Raw genomic sequence first — 21153 nt, 5'->3', positions numbered from 1 at the left:
GAATTGAATTTTAAGACTGGCATCAATGGCCAATTGAACAGGGGCCATTGACCTAAATATGATAAAACATCAAGCTTTTGGATGTCCTAACCAAACAATTCTTTGTTGTTCTTGGTTGCAGAAGTTCAGCAATTAAAGGAAAGATCTATGTTTATATTTTGTGTATAGGAAATGGAAGTTGAAGGGGGTGGGGAGAGGAGGGAATTATAGGAAGAGGAAGATAGGGAAAGATACTCTATTTTTTAAGTGGTATTGGCCTTGTTATTAATCTTCTTAAGTATATTAACTGCTATGATTGGTGGTTTTTTCCTGCTCTACTCAAGAGACTTTTAAATATATTTTGGTTATAATGGAATGGAATGGAATTTCTGTTCGTTTGTGTGTGTGTGTGTGTGTGTGTGTGTGTGTGTGTGTGTGTTTATGTTTGTATTGGTGGGATAATGCCTAGATTTATTTTTTTAATGTGGTTCATGATCTGCTTTGTGATTTATTTGTCCCAATAGTGAACTAAAACAACAATTTATTTGGCATAAGATAAAGTCAGCATCTCTTTTGATGAAATTACACAATTAAATAAGTATTAATAAATAAATAAAAATATTATGATTCAAGTTTCATTGCACCCATAATAATAACTAAAATTTATGTAGTGCTTTAAGATTTACAATGCTTTGCATATGTTCACAAATCTCTAAAGCTAGAAGGGAGCCATCTAAGCCACCCTCCCCAATTCATTTTACAGAGAAGGAAATTGCTGCACAGAAGGGTCAAACAATTTATGCAGAGTTACATACAACTCGAATCAGAGACAAAATCTGGGTGTAAATCTTCTTCATTCAAGTCCAAAACTATCTACTACACACTATGTTGTCTCTTCTAGAAACTCTTAGAGAATATTTAAATAATCTTGATCATAGTATCCCTTTTCATATAAACTGCATAGATTGTGTGTGTGTGTGTGTGTGTGTGTGTGTGTGTGTGTGTGTGTGTGTGTGTGTGTGTGTGTGTAGGGAAATAGAAACACAAGAGAGAAAGGATTCAAAGATAGCAGGATTCAAAAATGCCCATCATCAGTTTCCTTTTGATGATTTTTTTTTTTGTTTTTAACCTCCTTAAGAGCCACCTGGGACTGACTTTAGTGAGTGAACCAAGAATGGTTTCCATATTTCCTTGTGGATACTGAGAAAGGATGCTGACTTCCCTTCCCCCACTCACAGCTTGAAAGGAAAAAAATACGCAATTGGCCTTTAGGGCATAGGAGTTTGAGCCAGAGCTACAGTAGCTGGGCAGAAGGCATCTGGAGTTACACCCTCTGATGGTCTCTGGAGGAGCAAGAATGAGCCTAAGGAGAAAATTACATTTGAAATCATTTATTTTCACATATGGGAAGGAAAAATCACATTTGGTCTAGATTCATGTAAAGAAAACAGAGATTAGAATTTTTTTTAAGTAAGGTTCTGGCAAATGAGATAGATGAGTAGGTTTGTGTAAAATATAGCCTGCATTGGATTGTGAATTTCAGACTCAGGGAGAATTAGAACCTTTTTTTTGAGTTAGAAATTGAGATTTTGATTTTTTTTTGTTTTGTTTTTTAAATTTTGTTGGAACTGGAAGTCCTCTGATTGCTACTGGGAGTACAGTGACTTCTGAAAAGCCTCTCTTTTCATATAGAGGTGTTCAGCTAGGAGAAAGTAGTATTCTGAGTTTGTTGAGATGTAGGAAAATGTGGGAAAGACCAGTTGGTTTCAGTGAATTATAAGCTAATGTCAGTCAACACAGCAAAAAAAAAAAAAATAATGTGAGTTTAAGTGGGGGCTATAATGTTCCAAATGAGGGAAATGATAATCCTACTGTACTCTGCCCTAGTTAGACAACATCTGGAGGATTCCTTTAGCTATGGGCTTTATGCATTAAGAAAGACTGACAAGTGATGAGTGAATTGGATAGTGAAAGGATTAGAAATTACCCCATACAAGGAACAGTTGAAGAACATAGGAATGTTTAATGTGAAGAAGGGGAGATCTAAAGGGGATATGTTACCACTTTAGTGCTGTCATATGTTAGAAGGATTAGATTTGTTGTACTTGAGGCCAGAAGATAGAACTAGGAACATAGAGATGTATTTCATTTCAATATAAGAAAAAACTTCCTCATCATTGGAGGTCTTCAAATGGAAGCTGGGAATGTTTCATATAGGATTATGCATTAGACTAAATCAGTAGTCTTCAAAGTAGGAGAGGGCTGTGAAAAGATCCTGGGAGGACTGAGATCTAACCCCAAGGGATTTCAATGAATCAGTCAGAGAATGGGATAAAAATCAAATCTGATCTCACTAAAATAGCCAATCATAGAACTTGTCTCCAACACAGTCACAGCTACCCTCATCTCTCTCAACTCCCTCCCTGTGCTGTACAAGGGCTCATCTTTCCATTTCTCAGGATACTTATAACCTAAACTAATCACTTCTATCCACAGCAGTTGTGGAGGTATTGATAGCAAAATTCTACCCTGCCAGCCCCTGATTCACTTTGTGATTGCATAGGTACCCTTAAGGTGGCAGTCTCTATATTTGAGGGCAAAAACCTCACTTCCCCTCTTTTTAATCTTAGTTGGGATAGAGTAACCCCCCCCCCCAGATGGTCAGGCATGAATGGATTGCAATCTTAATCAAAGATTATATTATCTTCCCTCCAAGTCTAACTATTCTCCAAACTTCTTGTTAAGGATACCATCGTCCTTCCAATCACCCAGGTTCTTACAACTGTGGTGTCATCTTGAGTCATTTTCCTTTATTCTACACATATTTATCCTGTCAGTTGCCAAACTGGGTTCCTATACAAAGAGAAAGACTACATAACCTTAATTCTAACATAATAGTTAACCCTATTCTGTACAGAATGGATTGTACATCAGTGAACATTCTTAGGAATTTGCTAAAAGGTCCATAATCCTTTCTACACTGTTGTCACTCAAAATGATCTAACACACACTATGCCTCAGAGAGGAAAAGAACCATACAATGAATGACTGCTGACTCTAAAGTCAGGAAAACCTGAATTCCCTTCCTCCCTATAATCCAGACTTAGTTGTGTACTTGGTCAAGGAATCACTTAACCTCTCAGTGGAAGTCTTCCTAATAGTCTACATTTGTAGGGACAGAGGTGTCTTATCTGGGTGTGCTCTATTTCCAATGAAATCACAAGATTCACTTCCTCTCCTTCCCTCCTATTAGTGCCACAACCTCTTCATGTTCTATGTCTACACAAATGTATCTCCCTCCTGTCTCCATTTAAAAAAAAATTGTCTTGAACTTCTCTTTCGTAATGCTACTAGAGCATTGTCCATGGATAGATGGAATAGTAGAAGGTTCTTTGTCTTGAATTCATCGTGTTTCCCATTGTTGGTTCAAATCAAATAGCTCTGGATGTCAGTTTTTAAGGTTGATGCTATGGGCTAAATGAAAGGAAATGGGATAGATACCTAGAAGATGCTTAATGTGTTTTTTTAATTTAATTTAATTTAATCTAATTGGATTGAATTAAAGAAATGCAGCATAAGGAATTTAGGTCAACTATAAGAATTTCTCTGACTTTGGGGGCTTTTGCATAATGCTGACTCAGCAAACAGTAAGCATCTGTAAATGTCTGTTGACTGGGCATTTAGAATTTGACATTTGTTGCAGAGGGACACCATGGAGTTTTCTTTTCTAGAGGTTCTTAAAAAAAGAGAATCGATCCTCATATCTCTAAGATAGCTACATTAGGCACTCTTTTTTACACAGGGTAATAAGCTAAAAATCCTCTCAAAATTCCACTTTCTGACTGTATGTACAACTCTGTAGTATCAGAGCTCATAATTTCATAATAAATTGGTTCCTTGGTTGAATTTCTCCAACTATAAACATTTATTAAGTGTCAGTGATGTACTAGGCATTATGCTAAGTACTGGAGATAAAAAGAGGCAAAAAACTGTCCCTAATGAAATCACAAGCTTATATTTATTTTAGCAATGTTTCAGTTATAACAGGAGGAAATAGTGGAATATATAAGAGTAATAGAGTTAAGAAACTTGGGTTTCAGACCCAACCCTACTACTTTCCAGTTGTTATTCACCAGCCTTGGATAGGTCTCTTCACTCCCTTGGGACTCAATTTCTCTATCTGTAAATAAGGAAATTGGTTTATGTAATCTTTAAGCTTCTGTTTATAATATTTTAAAGCCTATGGAATGAATCAATAAATAAGTTAAGAGATGCTCCCCAAGTCTATGTCTTCTATCTCATAATTTCATTCAATTCTTAAGAGTTCCTAACAGAATTCAAAGAGTATTTTATTTTATCTTAAGACCAAAATTGGCAAGAAAATATCCATTCCTGAAATCCTTACAAACCTCTGATGAGTTTTTTCATTTCATATAAATTTCTCAGACTTCACTACTCCAAATTTATAGGATAGTTAATAATAATGATAATAATATAATTTATGTTGATTATATATATATATATATATACACATATATGTATGCATGGGATGTTCAAAGAGAACCAGCACCCCTGCTGTGAGGGATTGCTGAACCCTTTTCAAGGGCTTCTCATCTACCTTTGATGTCTACCTGGCATTTAATACTTACCTGTGGCTCCAAGAAACTATAGCATGTGAAGTAGCCACACCCCAGCAAACCTTCCAAGAAGACAGGCTAAACTGGGTTGAGGGTAAACGACAGACCTCAAACCTGTCAGTGAATTGGGGGGGAGGGGAGGTGTCTACCCCAAGCATGTGAAGGCTTCTTCTGGCATAATGGGCAGATGGGAACAATTTGTTCCAACAGCCATGAAGATGGTTGAAAAGGGCCTTTGGATTACTTAGAGCTTAGTCAGATATCAAAGTTGCCAATGCATCTTTGGGCCATTACTAAGTATCCTGACTTTTGTCTTGCCACTGATTCAATAACTCTGGAAGAGAGGGTGGCTGTCTTTGTGCAACTCTTTTTCACTTAAATCCAATTCACACATGATAGTGGTGATAGCATTGGCTCTCTTGGAAAACAGACAAGAAATAATTCTGTTCTAGAGACTGCACTAAGTACTTTCAAATATTACTTCATTTGATTTTCATAACCCTGGTGGGGAAGGTCAATATTATTATTATTGTTGTTGTTGTTATTATTATTATTATTAATTATTCCCATTTTACAGAAGAGGAAGCTAAGGATGAGAGAGTTTAAATACTTTGCCCAGGACCACATGGATAGTATCTATTTGAACTTATGTCTGACTCCAAGCCTAGTGTTCCAAGGAACACATTGCATATCCATTTATGGAAGACAAAGAAGAGGAAAGAAATACAACAGCTTCTTACTCTCCAGTCATTAAAATATTGCATGTGGCATCATCATAACTGGGTGGAATGAATAACCTAAATTATCAACTTTGCAGCTAACATCAACACATGCAACTCAGCTCTGTAGATATGTAAACACACTTCAAACAACTTTTTGATTGGAAAAATTCAGGTTTACCTAGACACTGCATGAAGAATCACCACTGCTGAATGCTCCCTTATGTTCTCAATCTACTGAACAAAACCCCTTACTGTCTTTCAGGTGACAACACCTCCCTCTCCCCATCTTTAATGAATGTTTTGAAGTTTCTTCTTAGGAAGGATATGTCCTACGAAACTGGCACTGAAGGACCCATGTGCTCTTTCAGGGCTGGTTCAGGTAGGTGTGGGTTCAAGGGGTTTAGAGCATAAACAAACTATCCCACCCACATACAATGAAGGCTTCACCTGGGCCTCAGGGCTGCCTTGAAAGAATAGAGTCCTTCAGCTCCCAAAGAATTTACCAGATGAGACATTGCCCTGTCCTTGATATATCACTGTAGTCATCCCCAATTTTGTAATGCTGGCACAAGGAGCATCTGTGCCAAGTTGTATCTGGGAGGAGAGTGAGAAGGAGGGGCTTTGGAGAATGTCTATAGGAATTTGCTAATCTTAAAATATGATTTATTCTCAGGGTCTAGAACCAAATTGTGAAGCAACTGGAACAATCTATACAAGTTTCAAGTCCAAATAGTAATTCTTTCTTTCTCCTTCCTTCCTTCCTTCTTTCTTTCTTTCTTCTTCCTTTTCTCTTCTTCTTTTACCATATTTTAATTTTCAGCCATTGTATCCTAGAGTTCTTTAAAAGTCAAATCAATTACCATTTATTAACTACCATGTATTAGGTATTATGATAAGTAGTAGGGATAAAAAGAAATGCAAAAACCAAAACCAAAAAAAAAAGTCCAGTCCCTGACCTCAAGGAGTTAACATTTTTCATAGAAGTGGACAGACAACTATGACAAACAAGATGTACATAAAATAAATTGGACATAAATAACAGACACTAACATTAAGGGGAAATGGGAAAGGTTCCTTGCAAAAGGTAGGATTTTAGCTAAGTCTAGGAAAAGCCAGGTGATAGAATTGAAAAGGAGAATTACAAGTAAGGAGCATAACCAGAAAAAATGGCTTCAAGGGATAGAGTGTTTTAGTCAAGGAACAGCAGAAAGCTCTAATCTAGAAGTTGTGATTTTCCCCCCATTCGTCCTGCAGTGAAAGAGAGCTCATGGGAGGAGAAAAACAGCATTTAAATAAAAAGATACTTGTGCGGTTCAGGGGGAAGAACCAGGAAGCAAGACCTCCCATTACAACTCATTTTCTCTAAAACGCCTCTCTCATACAGTAGAGCAAGAGCCAGATTTAGAGATTATTTGGTTTAAGGCTCTTGCTTAGAAAGGAAGAAGAAATTCTATTGCTTTATGGGAAAGGTCCTTGATTAGCAAGTGGTTATAAAGGGGTCAGTGAAAGAAAACTCCTTGGAGAATAGAACACGATGTCAGGATCCCAAAATAAAGTGTTCAGAGTTTTAAAAAAAGTCAGTGGTTATGAATGGGAAATTAGTTTGGGGGTACTAACCTTAGAGGATGACATCATGGAAGGCAACTGCCATCCTCTTTCTCATAAAACCAACCCCCTCCGTACCACTTTCAGAAACAAGATATTGGCTCAGGGCCACTGATCTCACCCAGAATGTTGTTTCTTACATTTTTTCTTTTTTAATATGATTTTAACCTATTTCTCAGAATTTTAATCAATCAGCTGTTGATTATTAAGTTCCTATTCCATTCCAGGAAGTATGTTAAGAGTTGGAATAGAAACATTTTTATTGCTCTAAACAACAGTCCTCACTGGCAAAGAACTTACATTGTAATGAAAGAGAAAAGTACTGATATAAAGTAGCACTGAACCAATATAAAGAAAATAAATGCACATAAATACTGATTAAATTCAAGATAATTTGGGAAAGAAGTACAACAGCCCTTTTTTAAGGGGACCAGGAAAGACTTCATGTTAGATGAGGTATTTGAATTTCTTCAAGAAGAAAAAAGGTGATTTTATAAGGCAGAATGGATGAAGTACAATTCAGTGTAGGGAACAGCTAGTGAAAAATCATGGAATCAGGAGATAAAATGTGTTGATGGGAAAAAACATTCTGGTTAGATTATAACATTCAGGAGGGGGAAGGAAAGGTGGGCTGGAAAGATAAATTGAGTTAATGTTGTGAAGGGATTTAAAAGCTAAACAGAACAGGATATATTTGATTGTAGAAGAAAGCAATCTTCTCCAACACAAGTATCAAACATAGGGCCCATAGGTGACTCAAAATACCCAAACTCAAATTAAAATGTAATTGAGAAACATTTAACAAAACAAATACATATGCAGTAAGTGAGACAATATCACAATTTAGAACTAAGTCAATATGTGACCCACAGGAATCCTTGTGTACAATTAGTGGCCCCCAGTGTTGTTACTGTTTTGGCTTGACAATACTGTTCTTCAGGAAGACTTTCCAAACCCCTCTTAACTCTCAGCCTTCCTTCCCTTCATTATTTCCTGCTTATCCTGTGTACAGCTTATATTTACATATTTGTTTGTTTGCAGTTTCTTCCTTGAGGTCAAGAATTGTTTTTCACCTCTTTTTATAACTAAACATTTAGTGAAGTGGCTGACACTCAATAATTGTTTATTGACTGATTGACTAACAAAGGAGTTTATTGAGTATGGGAATGATTTGGGTACTTTCGCATTTTACATATGTGTGTCTGTGTGTGTGTGTGTGTGTGTGTGCGTGTGTGTGTGTGTAGTATGCAGATAGATAGCTAGATATAGATGTAGATAGATATATATATTACTCAAGCTCAAAATATCCGTGACTATTCCTTAACTGTTCCCACCTTCCCATCCAATAAGTTGTCACATCTCTCAATTCTACCTTTGAAATTTCTCCCCTCTTTTTACTCTTACTGCTATAAGACTAATTTAGAGTCTCATCACCTCTTATCAAATAACTTGTATCAGCCAGCCTTCATTCAGTCTATTACATCTTCCACATAGCTGCCTCTGTAATCTGAATTGTGGGTAACTCTGATAACGTCACTATTCTGTTGAAAAAAACCTTCAGGAACTTCCTGTTCTTCTTTAAAAGGTATTAGGGACTCTCTGCAATCAGAATCCAACTTACTTTCAAGGCTTTTCTCTTATTATATATATACTCTATATACTCTACATTCCAGTCTAAGTGAATGATTTATTTTCCTACAACTCCATCTTGTCCTCACCTAGCTCCAGGTCCATGTCTATGTCCATGCCATTTTTCTTAGACTAAATAGACTCTTCTCACTTCCCCTCTCTAATTTCTGTTAAAATTCCTATCTTCCTTTCAGGACTGACTCAGGTAGAATCTCTTCCATGGAACCTTCTTTGATTTATTCTGTTGAATATCTCAGCTCTTTGGATTTCTCCCGCCCACTTACTGAATTCTACCTTGTATCACAGTTCCTTGTTTCCATGTCTTTTTCCCTGACTAGACTGTAAGTTCCCTGTAGGTAAGGTCTGGGTCATTTCTTCTTTGTCTCTTTGACACTAACAGTGTTTTTTGTATATAGGGCATAATTAATAAATATTTCTTAAAACTTTATTGAAGTATAGACTCATGTTTTAAGCTTGGAAAGTTGTTTTAGAATCTGTCAGAAATGGAAAAATTTATTTCTTTGAGGGAAAAATAGAGGAACATTTCAAATGTTTGCTAATGTAAACTACTGAATTTCAGTAAAATTATGTAGCATTCTCAGACCTTGATTGTTTGTGGGAATTTATCTGAATCTAAAAGGAAGAATCCTTGACCTGTATCTTTTGAGGAAATATTGAAATATGGGGGTCTTCTTATTGCAGAAGAAACAACATACTATTTCCTGAATATATAGATGGTAATATTGACACCATCATTTGAGAAAGTTTTTTGATTTTTTTTTTCCCAACAGTTATGGTAGTTAATTTCCCTAGATCCATCTTTTAGCCAATAGCTGAACTGATGGCATCAGTTTTACAAGTCCTCTTGAAAACATTAAAAAGAAAACCTGTATAAGTTTAATGAAACTGGGAGAAGACCAAACTTACATTTACTTGTCTGTTATTACCCTTCATCTAACAGAACTAACATGCAAAACTTTACATAGGAAACATGAAGAAAAAGCAATTTCTACTCTATGAACATTTTAATTCGTATTGAATAATGCTTAGTGGAAAACATTATGTGATCCAGTTCAAACATCATCCTAAAAAGCATAAAAAAAAGATTGGGTACAGGTGGGAGCTAGTAAATTAGGTCAGTTTTGCCTTTCTGTTCTCAGTGAAAAGAGTTCTATATTTGCAGGTAGGGGTACCTTGATTTAAATTCTGGTCCTGCCACTTGCTATAGGCAAATCACTTAGTCTCCCTGGGCCTCAGTTTCCTCATTTGTAAAATAAGGAAGCTAGGGTAAATGACCCCTGAGGTCATCTCTAAGTTTTATGTTCCTATTAGCCCAAATTTGGTTTAGGCTAGGTGGATTTTCCCAGAGAAGGTGGGTTCTAATGATTTCATTATCATTTGGCTTGACTTTCAGTTAGACAGCCAGAGGCTGAAAAGAATTAAAACCACTGAAGAGGAAAAGCTTTGATGTCACTGAAATCCTGTTAAAATTTGGAGAGAGGTTTGTGTGATTTATATCTTAACCACAAAAGTCTTATGGGGTGAATTAGTCCAAGAAGATTATTGCCATTCTTTAGATGGTAGGTAATGCAATTCTTTGTGTGTATGTATGTGTGTGTGTGTGTGTGTGTGTGTGTGTGTGTGTGGGTACGTTCAGTTCTGCCAGACCTAATGAATTTTCCTATATGGAAATGATACCTGTCTGCATTGCATGATCCAATATATAAGCAAGTTTAGCTATGGCCTCTGCTGTTATTTTCACCTTGTTCTCTCTCATTCCTGTTCCTTTTTATGTCAAATACAATGAATTAGGAAGCCCAAATAAATAGGAATATTTTCAGGGCAGTATCAAGATAACTGACATACACAGTAATGGGCCTGAGGCATTCTATGTTCTTAAAGTGCCTTTGGAATCATCAAAGCAAAATTCAACTAAATTATACTCATTAAAAAAGTGAGTGTAATTTATTTCATTTTAATTATTTGAGTATCAATATTCTATGTATAATAGATTTTAACCACAAAAACTCATGACTACAGTCCCCTGAGACAGAAAGCACATGTAATCTGGGAAGACCCACAGTGGAGAAATCATAGATTCTTGAATTGCATCATATATGGAAACTCTTAGGTAACACTAGTATTTGGTTAACCACAATTATTGTGCAACTATTCTTTAAGCAACTTCTAGAGAAGATGAAGACTACTATATCTTAGCAAGTGAATTTACATATGAATAAACACATAAGCACATATGTTTAATATTCACACACATTACCCATGTACATATTTGGTGAGTTGGCAACATGCAGCGTCTTCAAAATAATAGAGCTAATTTAGTTTCATTATGACAAATCTCTTAGGAATCTTAATGGTTAAAAACACACAGGCTTATTGAGAAGAGGGCTATTTCAAACTAAATTCTTTCTCACAAATGGCTCAAAATAGTTTGTACTGTATTGGAATCTCCCCTCCCTCCCCAAGTTCTCCCCCACCTCCCCACTTAACTGAAGTTTGGCATCAGAGGTCTGGATTTAATCCCAGTTCTCTAATACAGATCCTGCCTTTCAAACTTGTGTGACCAGGGACAAGACACTCCAAATCTCTGGACTCCTCTTTTCTCATGTGTAAAGTGAAGAAGTTGAATTAGGTGGCCTGGTTAAAAACAAAATAAATAAAAGAAAATCAAGGAATCAGCTGATGATACATGAGTCCTGGACTTGGAGACAGGATGATCTGAGTTTAAATTTAGCCTCAGATACTTAGTATGTGACAGATGACATTTTCTATGGACTTTGGATAAGTTATTTCTTCTGTCTCAGTCTCAGGTTTCTCCATTGTAGACTAGGGTAAGGTAGGAATAGATTATCTTTGAGTAAACCTTATGACCCCATGAATCATGTGTAATATTTGCTTTAGAAGTATTAGAGGTCACTGTTGGTAATCATAGAAAGTTAAAGTTGAAAGAATCTTAGACTTTAGAATCTTTTATTCACCTTATCCATTTTTGCATATGGAAAAACCATGATTTTTCTTCTTTAGTTTTTCTTGTCCATGGATATTGATTGGGAAAAACTCAGGTTCATTGTATTTCAGGTTCATTTGTATTTCATTGGGAGGGGTGGCTGAGTATGGGCCCAGTGACAGATTAATTCCACTATTCTGTGAATAATTGTGGTTAAAATTGTGGGAAGAGGTGTGTCTGTGAGATCATCATGAATGTTCAGATATAATACTACCACATTCCTTAAAAATATATTAAATAAATTTGTTCCACCAATCCTGAATGTCACTGCTCCCTAGGTGGCACAGGAGTTCCCCTCAACTCTATCCTATCACTATCACCATTAAATTAAGGAAGTGGGCTTATACTAAAAAAAAAAAAAATGAGGCAGTATGGTACAAATGGAAAGAATGCTGAATTTGGAGTCAAAAGTTTCAGTTGCTGTTCAGTTTTTTTCAGTCATGTCTGACTCTTTATGATGCCTTCGAGATTTTCTTTCTCCAGTTCCTTTTACAAATTAGGAAATTGAAGCAAACAGGAGCAAGTGAATTACCCAGGATCATACAGCTAAGGCCAGATTTGAATTCCAGGCCTGGTGCTCTATCTGCTGTACCATCTAGAATATAAATTCTAGCTATATATAATAATAATGATAATTATTATTATTATATAATGCCAGAATTGACAGGTAAGGAATCTAGATCAAGAACTTAATCTGCCTTAATATTCATTCATTCCAGTCTATCTTAGAAAAAAGTAAAGGGTGCCTGATTTTTCTCTCATGTTCCTAAGAGTGCCAAAAAAAAAAAAAAGGAAAGGGAGATTATTTTCCTTAAAGTTTTAGGCACTACTATATAAATTGAAGGGTGACCTTAACATTCCCTTTCCATGATTTGAATTTGACAACTTCAGTGCTATGGAGGGTGAGAAGTACAAGAGCTCATCCTATAACTGGAGTTGTTTAATACAGTTAGAAGGGGCAAATGCTCCTCTGAGGACATGAGCTGGGATGGGTTTGTCATCCTGAAAAATTACCACCCATACAAAAGACTATATGTTTTATTTTTGGAGGAACAGATCTTTCCTCTGACACTGAAGTTTTTCCAGGCTTCAGGAAATGGCTTTTAATGAGCTTGTTGCAATTGTTGGATGACTTAGAGGATAGGAAACCTTATTTGAGACCTTTGAAAGTGAATGAAGTAGATACACACAGAATGCAAAGTGAAGCATTTTTTTCTGTTTATTTTTCTTCCTTCTTTTCCCCTCAGAACATGGTTAATGTAGAAATATATTTTGCATGGCTTCATATGTATAATGGGTATCATAATTCTTGCCTTCTCATTGGATGGGGAGAATTTGGAATTGACAATAAAAATAAAGTTATTTTTAAAAAATAAAGTGAGGGGTGGCTAGGTGGCGCCGTGGATAGAGCACCAGCCCTGAAGTTAGGAGTACCTGAGTTCAAATCTGATCCCACACACTTAATAATTACCTAGCTGTGTGGCCTTGGGCAAGCCACTTAACCCCATGGCCTTGCAAAAACTAAAATAAATAAATAAAGTGAACCATCTGCTAAAGATTGTAATTAGGGGACAAGGGAACATTAGTTGGTTTGCCTAAGCTACATGCAGAGCCAAGACTAAGGACAGGAAAGAGAGATATCCATTTACATGAGGGGTAGGAGAAGCAAGGGAATGATTTTAATATTGTTATGAATACATGTAGGTTTAATCTATTTTCTTCAAGGGTTCTAAGTACAGCTGTGGAAAAACTTCTTATCAAAGTGAATAAGACTAAGGTAAAATGTTTTATTTCTATGAAGAAATTCTGTGCTATCAGTATAGTTCCTTAGTCCAAATAAACCACTCCTTTAAGAAGCAAAATTGTATTTTTAACTTCATTAGATGGTGGAGTAGGGCACTATTTTTCAGCTCTTTTTTTTAGGTTTTTGCAAGGCAAGTGACTTGCCCAAGGTCACACAGCTAGGTAATTATTAAGTGTCTGAGGCTGGATTTGAGCTTGGGTACTCCTGATTCCAGGGCCAGTGCTCTATCCACTGTACCACCTAGCCACCTGAGGGCACTATTTTTCAAATCTTAGGGTCTACCAGATGACTTATGCCAAATCTGGCCCTGTGAGAGCTATGGAATTAAGATCTTTGATTCTTGGTGGGGGGTGGGGAATTGGCTTGATGCCACTGAGGGGAATAGTGCTGCCCATCCCAGTTGACTCAGTAAGAGTTTGGCAAGTCTGTCCGGGCAATGAGAAAGCAGCAGAAGCATCTCTCATAGGTACATTATTATTACTGTTCATTTGACCTGTCAAGTTAGGCTCTTTTCTGAGTCTGAGTGTGAGCAAAATGACCCTCCCTGGTATGTGGCTAATAATACCCCAACCATGATGCTAGTGAACAGTGAGCTGAAGTTTTTGCCTTTGGGGTTGAGCTGGTGGTTAACTAATTTATTTTAAAATAATTACAGAAACTATAAAAGGAACTTCCCACCTGGGCCCCAGTGGGTTTGACTCTCATCTTCTCATAGTAGCTGGTTGTGTGCTGGGTGTTCAAAGATGGATAATCATGTGAAAATCCCTGGATGAAGAGCAAAACCAGAAGGAATTTGCACTGTAGTCATTCAGATTGCAAGTTGATATGCTGCCCCACCCCACTCCCACTACATTTTATGGGATGACCTAAATGGGAAAGACAGTCCTTTGCTCTCTGATTTGCTTAAACAAATGGCTCTTGTGTGTTGTGTCTCTGACTGCCCAGGGGCATTTGTTTTCTAAGCTACTAAAGGATTATCTGTAGCTATACAACAGAAAACAAATAAACAGAGAAACTAGATCTCTGACCCCCATTTAGGATAATGGATAGATAGGCTGTTCCCTTGCCCCTCCATGGAAGTAGGTGAATTCATTCTGATTACAGAGGAAATATACACACATATGTGTATCTCAATGTATATGCAGTTTTATATTGTGTGTGTTAGATATGTTTGTGTGTGTATGTATGAGAGAGAGAGAGGAGGCACAGAGAGAGAGAGAGAGAGAGAGAGGATGGGGGAGGGCAGTCAGTCACTTAACATTTAAGTATCTAAAATTTCCCAGGTACAATGTTTAACATTGGGAATACAAAGAAAGATAAGACAGCCCCTACCCTCAAAGAAGTTACTGTCTAATGAGAAAGACAACATGTACAACAATGCACAACTATGTACAAACTACATACAGGATAAATTGGAGACAAAGGGAAGGAACTAGAATTAAAGGGGCAGGGGTGGGGGTGGGGAGGAGGAGCAGGAAAGGTGTCCTGTAAAAAGTAGGATTTTCACTGGAACCCAAGTCAGGCTAATCTGCTATCTGATTGATGAATTTGGAATCAGGAAGACATGAATTTAATTTCTGCCTCAAACACTTTCATTCAACCTCAGGTTCCTCATCTGCAAATTTAGGATAAAAATAGTATTCATCACCAGATTATTCAAATGAAATAACAGATAAAATGCTTTGAAAATCTCAAAAATGCATTAAATGATAACTTATCATGATTAGGGGTGTCATTATTTAGTACTTTTTCCTAGCAAAGAAACTCAAACTGTTCAATTCCCTTTCCCAATCCTTCCCCAGAAGGTATAAATCTGTCAACATCTTCTCCCCTTTCATCCTAAATAGATTAGAGAAAAAAATCCTTTCTAAAGAAAAACTTATCTTGATATAAAATGACATGTTATTATATCATTTTCCAACCTGGAAGCCAGTCTCATGAAGCTGAAAGAATCACAAATCTAAAGTCAGAAGCCTTGGGTTTGAATTCCAATCAACCTACTTGCTACCAGTGTACCATTGGGTTACACATCTTTGATCCTCTTTTTTCCTCATCTGTTAAATAAGGTTGCTAGCCTAATTGACCTCAACTCTCAGCCTTTGATCCAATGTGGTAGGTCTGTGAACTTCAGGAGCTTACAATAGTAATAAATATTGACTCCCAGAAATCTTAGAACAGTTTAAAACTTTTCTTAACAGAAAACTTCACTGCATTTGGGGATCTCCTAAAAGTGCTTTAAGGTTTCTAAAGTCCTTGACATATGTTAGTTAATTTGATCCTCATAACAATCCTATGAAATAGGTGCTGTTATTATCTCCATTTTGCATGTAAGGAAATTGAGACACAAAAATATTTTTTTAAGCAACTTGTGCAGAGTCATTCAGCTCATAGGCAGATTTTAAACTTGGCTCTTCCAGACTATGTGCTATGTTCTATCCATTAAACCACCTACCTGCCAACCTATGAAGGTGAACAAAATTCTCTAGTTTATTGTCTAATCTCTAATTTCACTTTGAGTCAGAAAAAGAAATGGCTCACATCTTGGCTTTCTTCCCCCCCCTGAATTAAATCTAACCAATGTATATGCTCTATCCTATTTCAAAAAGCAACCCCCCCCAAAGGATCTCCATCCCGCACAACCTATTTGTGCCTTTAATATTAACTTGTGGTATAGAACATATCACACTACAGCTATGGGCCAAGCTGACTCTAAAAGGTTGTTCCAACTTTGTCTAGAGGGAACTTAATATGTCTTTTAAAGATTATTCCCTTTTGGAATGTTATCTAATATCCTGGTAAAGGACAAGACTGTCTGGGAAGCTGATGTCTGCATCAGCATTCCCATGAAACTTCCAAAAAAAAAATAACATTCTGTTATAGAACTTAGAACATGGCCTAAGTGCCCTAAAAGATCCTTTGAAATTCACAGTTGAATAGAATCAGATGTTTAAAAGAGAATGGAAATCTCCTGGAATCTGTATCTCAAAAGTCCCCTGAACAACTGGAACTCTCCACTATTTCAGTTTTCCATTGACTACAACTTCAATAAGCATTACTTGATCCAGTCTAAGGAGCACTTTCTCTCTTCAAATAAATTAGGCTGGAGACAAGGGACTGGGTAAGGATGCTTCACATCCTTAGAAAATAGCAATGAGCTGAATACAATGGTGGTCTGATATTGCCTGGGAGTCCACCCCTATAGTTCAGAGCAAGAAAGGTAACAGTGCTTTATTCCATTAGAAAGGTGTTGAAGTTTAAATTGAATTGGTTAATTTTGAAATGTCCCTTCATTGTTGCCTAGGAGTTATTGTCACCCTCCCTTGGCGTTTGGGAAAATTCTTGGAGACCTCTTGTACTTGACCCCTAAGAAGCTTCAGTAAAGCAGACTGAAGTTGAGGGGTGAGATAGGCTCAACAAAATCTAAAACTTGAAGAAAAGATAAGAGCCTCTTTTTAAAAGGAAAGAGTTCTGTTTAAGGGAGTTTTTCAGCTAAATGAATAGCTCAATTTTCCCCCTCAGTGTAATGAATAGGGCTTCTACAACATTTCAACTCATTTGCATTCATATTTGTTTGCTTTTTAAAACAGAGAAGGAATTCTAATTGGTCCCCAAATATATAGCCAACAGTTTTAGATCAGGCCTGGGTTACCTGTATTGAGTCATGAGAACTTACTTTAAAGTGTTCTATCTTCTTTCAAAGGGAATTTGAAACAGGGGTACAGTTCTCATTACAAAGAATAGGTGGTGGGAGGAGGAAGATTGTGGACATTTACATCTGTTGAGTGGGGGAAGACATTCAATTAAACAATGACAAGAATTTAAGTGTTATCTATGAATGGTGACTGCTTAGTGCTGAAGCTACAAAAGAGCAAAATGAAATACTACCTGCCCTCAGGGAACTTCTACTCAGAAGGAACAAACCATAAATTAAGAGGTAGGCAAATATCAAATATATATGACTTCAGGGTGGGGAGAGCTCTGACTACTCAGAGTGAGAGATCATGAAAGATCTTGGGATTCCAAGAAACAGATGTAAAACAATTCTTCTTTATAATTCCTATTTATGCTGCATTTTCTTCAGGGAAACTCTATGAGATAGTCAGGGTAAGCATTATTAAGTTCTTTTATAGAAGAAGGAACTTGGTCTTTTTTATTTTAATTTTTAATTTATTTAAGGCAATGGGGTTAAGTGACTTGCCCAAGGTCACACAGCAAGGCAATTATTAAGTATCTGAGGTCACATTTGAACTCAGGTCTTCTCAGTTCTTCTAAGAGTCCCTTCTATCCAAAGCTGTTGTATCTTGGGATGCCTCATGGCATTGTTGTTATAACCTTAATTGATAAGCATCTTGTGATACTAATTCTCTAGAAATATGATTTGATCACATCCAGAACAGAAGGATGGATATCTTCCCCAATCTTTCTGAACTCACTTTCCCTCCATAAAGGCTGTTTCAGATCTTATAAGGATGCTCACAAAGCATATACAAACAGAGCTGAAAGGGGGGGGGGGGGAGTATTTGCTTGCAATTGTTACTCTTGGATTTATTCCAAGATGAAGGTTAAAAGATGGAAAGATGTTATGTGATCAAAGAAGTCCCAACAATTAATTTAATTTTAAGTCAAATGAATTTTCCAGTAAAATTCCATCAACAAATACTAAAGTGCCATTTACTCATTATATCAAAACAGATAAAATTATTGAATTTCAGTCTCATATTCCAGTTAGTCACAAAGTAATTAATCCTTAAGTCATTTGATTTTCCAAAATGTATAATAATAATTTTGTTTAAATATGCATTTGAGACTAGCATTTATTACACAACTTTTCTTTTTTTTTTTTTCCATAAGAGATGTTATAAAAGCAGAAGGTTATATGGTATGGTAGTAAATGACAAACTTAGAATCAGGAGAGACATGGATTCAAATCCTACTGGGTACTTACGTGCTGTATGATCATAAGTGATCATTTGTAACAATCAGGCTAATAAAACATATAGAACTTAACTAGTTGGGGTATTATGAGGTTCAACTGGGAAAATGTATGTATTAAGCTCTTAATGAACCTTGAAGGGCTATGTAAATGTCTGCCACTAATAAATTTGATAATTGCTGAATATAACATATTTTTACTACTTTTTTTATTTTACGATTTTGCAAGGCAAATGGGGCTAAGTGGTTTGCCCAAGGCCACACAGCTAGGTAATTATTAAGTGTCTGAGATCAGATTTGAACCCAGGTCCTCCTGACTCCAGGGCCAGTGCTTTATCCACTGTGCCACCTAGCTGGCCCTACTACTGTTTTTTTAACTGTTTTAGGGGATTATATTTAATGTGTTGTTTGTTGTGTAATGTGTGTGTGTGTGTGTGTGTGTGTGTGTGTGTGTTTAAGTTTATATGCTGAGTCCAAACAATCTATTAAGTTAAAAAAAAAGGAAAGATGACTTTGTATTATTGCTAGTTACTCCATGCCACAGGTCACTAGAATCTATTTTCTGACAAAAATGAGGCATTTAGGTAATGCTTTTATTTCTTTCTGGTTTTTATGATTTTCTTTTGACATCCCCGAAACATTAGTGTGAGCCAAATCTCTTTTTCTTCATTCCCTCTAGTCCTGACCAAAGGGCACACTGTAGAGGAAGGAATAGTGATGGTCTAAACAATTTTCCCTTCACAAAGTAATCTTTGTCCCTTGGGTCCACTTATTAAGGTTGAATGATGGTTTTTAAAAATTAAAAATAAAACACACCATAATTCAAAGGACAATTATCATTCTGAAAATAGGAGTTCAACAGTTACCTTGCTCCTCTATAACTAGAATAGAGGTGAAAAGAAATGCATCCAAACTTGAGAAAGGATAAATAAACGTGTCAGGAAGCCCTATTAAGAAAACACATCTGCACACAATCAGTGGTAAGGATAAACACACAATTGTTTTTTTTTCTTTCAGAGAGTGCCATGATGGGTAGACATGACTTGACAGATGCAATCCAGGTCTTTTCAGTTTATAGTATTATAAGGTTTGGAGATGGGCAGCTTGCCAGCCTCAATGCATTCCCAGAATCATTCATCAGGCTGAAGTCTTCAAAGAAATAAATACTATAATAATTCTCCCCAGCACCGAGACAGGCAGACAAACAGGGAGAGGGAAAAGTGGAATGAGGGTTATCTAGGAGATCTCTGCATCTTGAGGGAGGATTTTTTCTTTTTGACCAACATCATTCTCCACTACCTCTCTTCTCTCTTGCCTCTCCTCATTCCCCACACTGTTCTTTATAGCTTAATAGTAGCAGCATTTAAAAGAACCCTTCCTAGTAAACTGAACTAGGCACCACTGATCATTGAGAAGTATTCCCTTTCTGTCCTTTTTAGCTGTTTGCTGATCTCCATCCTAATTCAAATCAACAAACTTTTATTTAGTGCCAGCTATGTGCAGAGGAATAGATAAGAGAGGTCTCGTGGAATTTAAAACCTGGGGAAAATTAACTCAGATTTACAAAGTTCTTTAATAATTATAAGTATCAGAGCTGTAACTAGTTTCAGGTTGCCAACATCTCGGGGAGGAGCATGATTCATCTCTTGGGGAAGTGACAGTATGAAAAGGTCACCATGGTCTCCTAAGTCCTTTCTCCCCAAATCTTAAAGGGACAAAGGCCAGACTTTTTAGGCAGGAATCTTTACTTCCTTCTGGCTAACTCTCAGCACCATTTTTTTCTGTGATCAGAATGCTCACTATGAAAACTGCCCTCCCTTTCCCCACTCATAAGCACCTGAATTTGGCCCAGTTTCAAGAATACCTAATGATGACTCCCCAAAGCACTTTCCTCACAAGAATGCTATATAGTATTAGAAGTGTTATTATCCCATTTTCCAGTGGAAGAAATTTAAACTTGGAGGGTTAAGGTAATTTTCTATGGTCACATATAAAATAAGTGTGAGAGGCAAGGTTCAGCTTCATGTATATTGAATAGTCAAACCTATGTGTAATTCCATATTAACCATAATCTGAATTCATGAAAAGATAACTTGAAGTAGTTCATTAAATTTAAATCATCATCATCCCTAGTTAACATAAGGAAGTAGAGGAATACGGAAATTGAGTAATTTATTACATTTTCTTTAGGACAAGGCATTACAATGTTTAGAGTACTGGGCTTGAAATCAGTAAGATTCATCTTCAAGAATTAAAATCCAGTCTTAGTCACTAGCTGTGTAACTCCAGGAAATTCACATAATCTTTGTTTGTCTCAGTTTCCTTATCTATAAAAATGAACTAGAGATGGAAATGGCAAACTACTTCAGTATCTTTGCCAAGAAAATGTTAAAATGGGGTCAGGGAAGAGTCAGACACAACTGATGTGACTGAACAATAACAACTGGGATTTCATTGATTTGGAGAGCTCCTACTGAGAAAACTCTTCCTACCAATGCAGATCAGCAGCTATTCTACAATTTAGTTTTAGGAAATTACCTGACCATTAATAATAATGTTTGTCCTTCATGACAAGGCCGTGAATTGCTGTGCTAAGAAACTAGTCTCACTTTTTCCTCTAGAACCATCTGGGTCCAGTGGCCAGATAGGAGATGGCTCTGGATGTGAGGCAGATTCGAATTACTCTCAGTATTCTATGTGTCACCTAGTTGCCCTCCCTGACCATTAACATGTTACATGTCTTGTCCATGGTCACATAATCAATATGCATTAGAGGGAAATCTTCAAATCTCATAGGCTAGCTCTTTTTCCATGTTTCTC

At 36.7% G+C, this 21153-nt stretch overlaps 1 protein-coding gene across 1 annotated transcript in view; it reads left to right on the top strand.

The window, feature by feature from the left end:
- NHS (NHS actin remodeling regulator) overlaps positions 1 to 21153 on the top strand; it is a 454054-nt gene that overhangs the window by 199857 nt on the left and 233044 nt on the right. The window lies entirely within an intron of this gene.

The sequence above is a fragment of the Macrotis lagotis genome, chromosome 6, assembly GCF_037893015.1.
Source record: "Macrotis lagotis isolate mMagLag1 chromosome 6, bilby.v1.9.chrom.fasta, whole genome shotgun sequence".
Lineage (NCBI taxonomy): Eukaryota > Metazoa > Chordata > Mammalia > Peramelemorphia > Peramelidae > Macrotis > Macrotis lagotis.
Note: the sequence above shows the minus strand (reverse complement) of the source record. Positions and strands in the feature narration are given on the sequence as shown.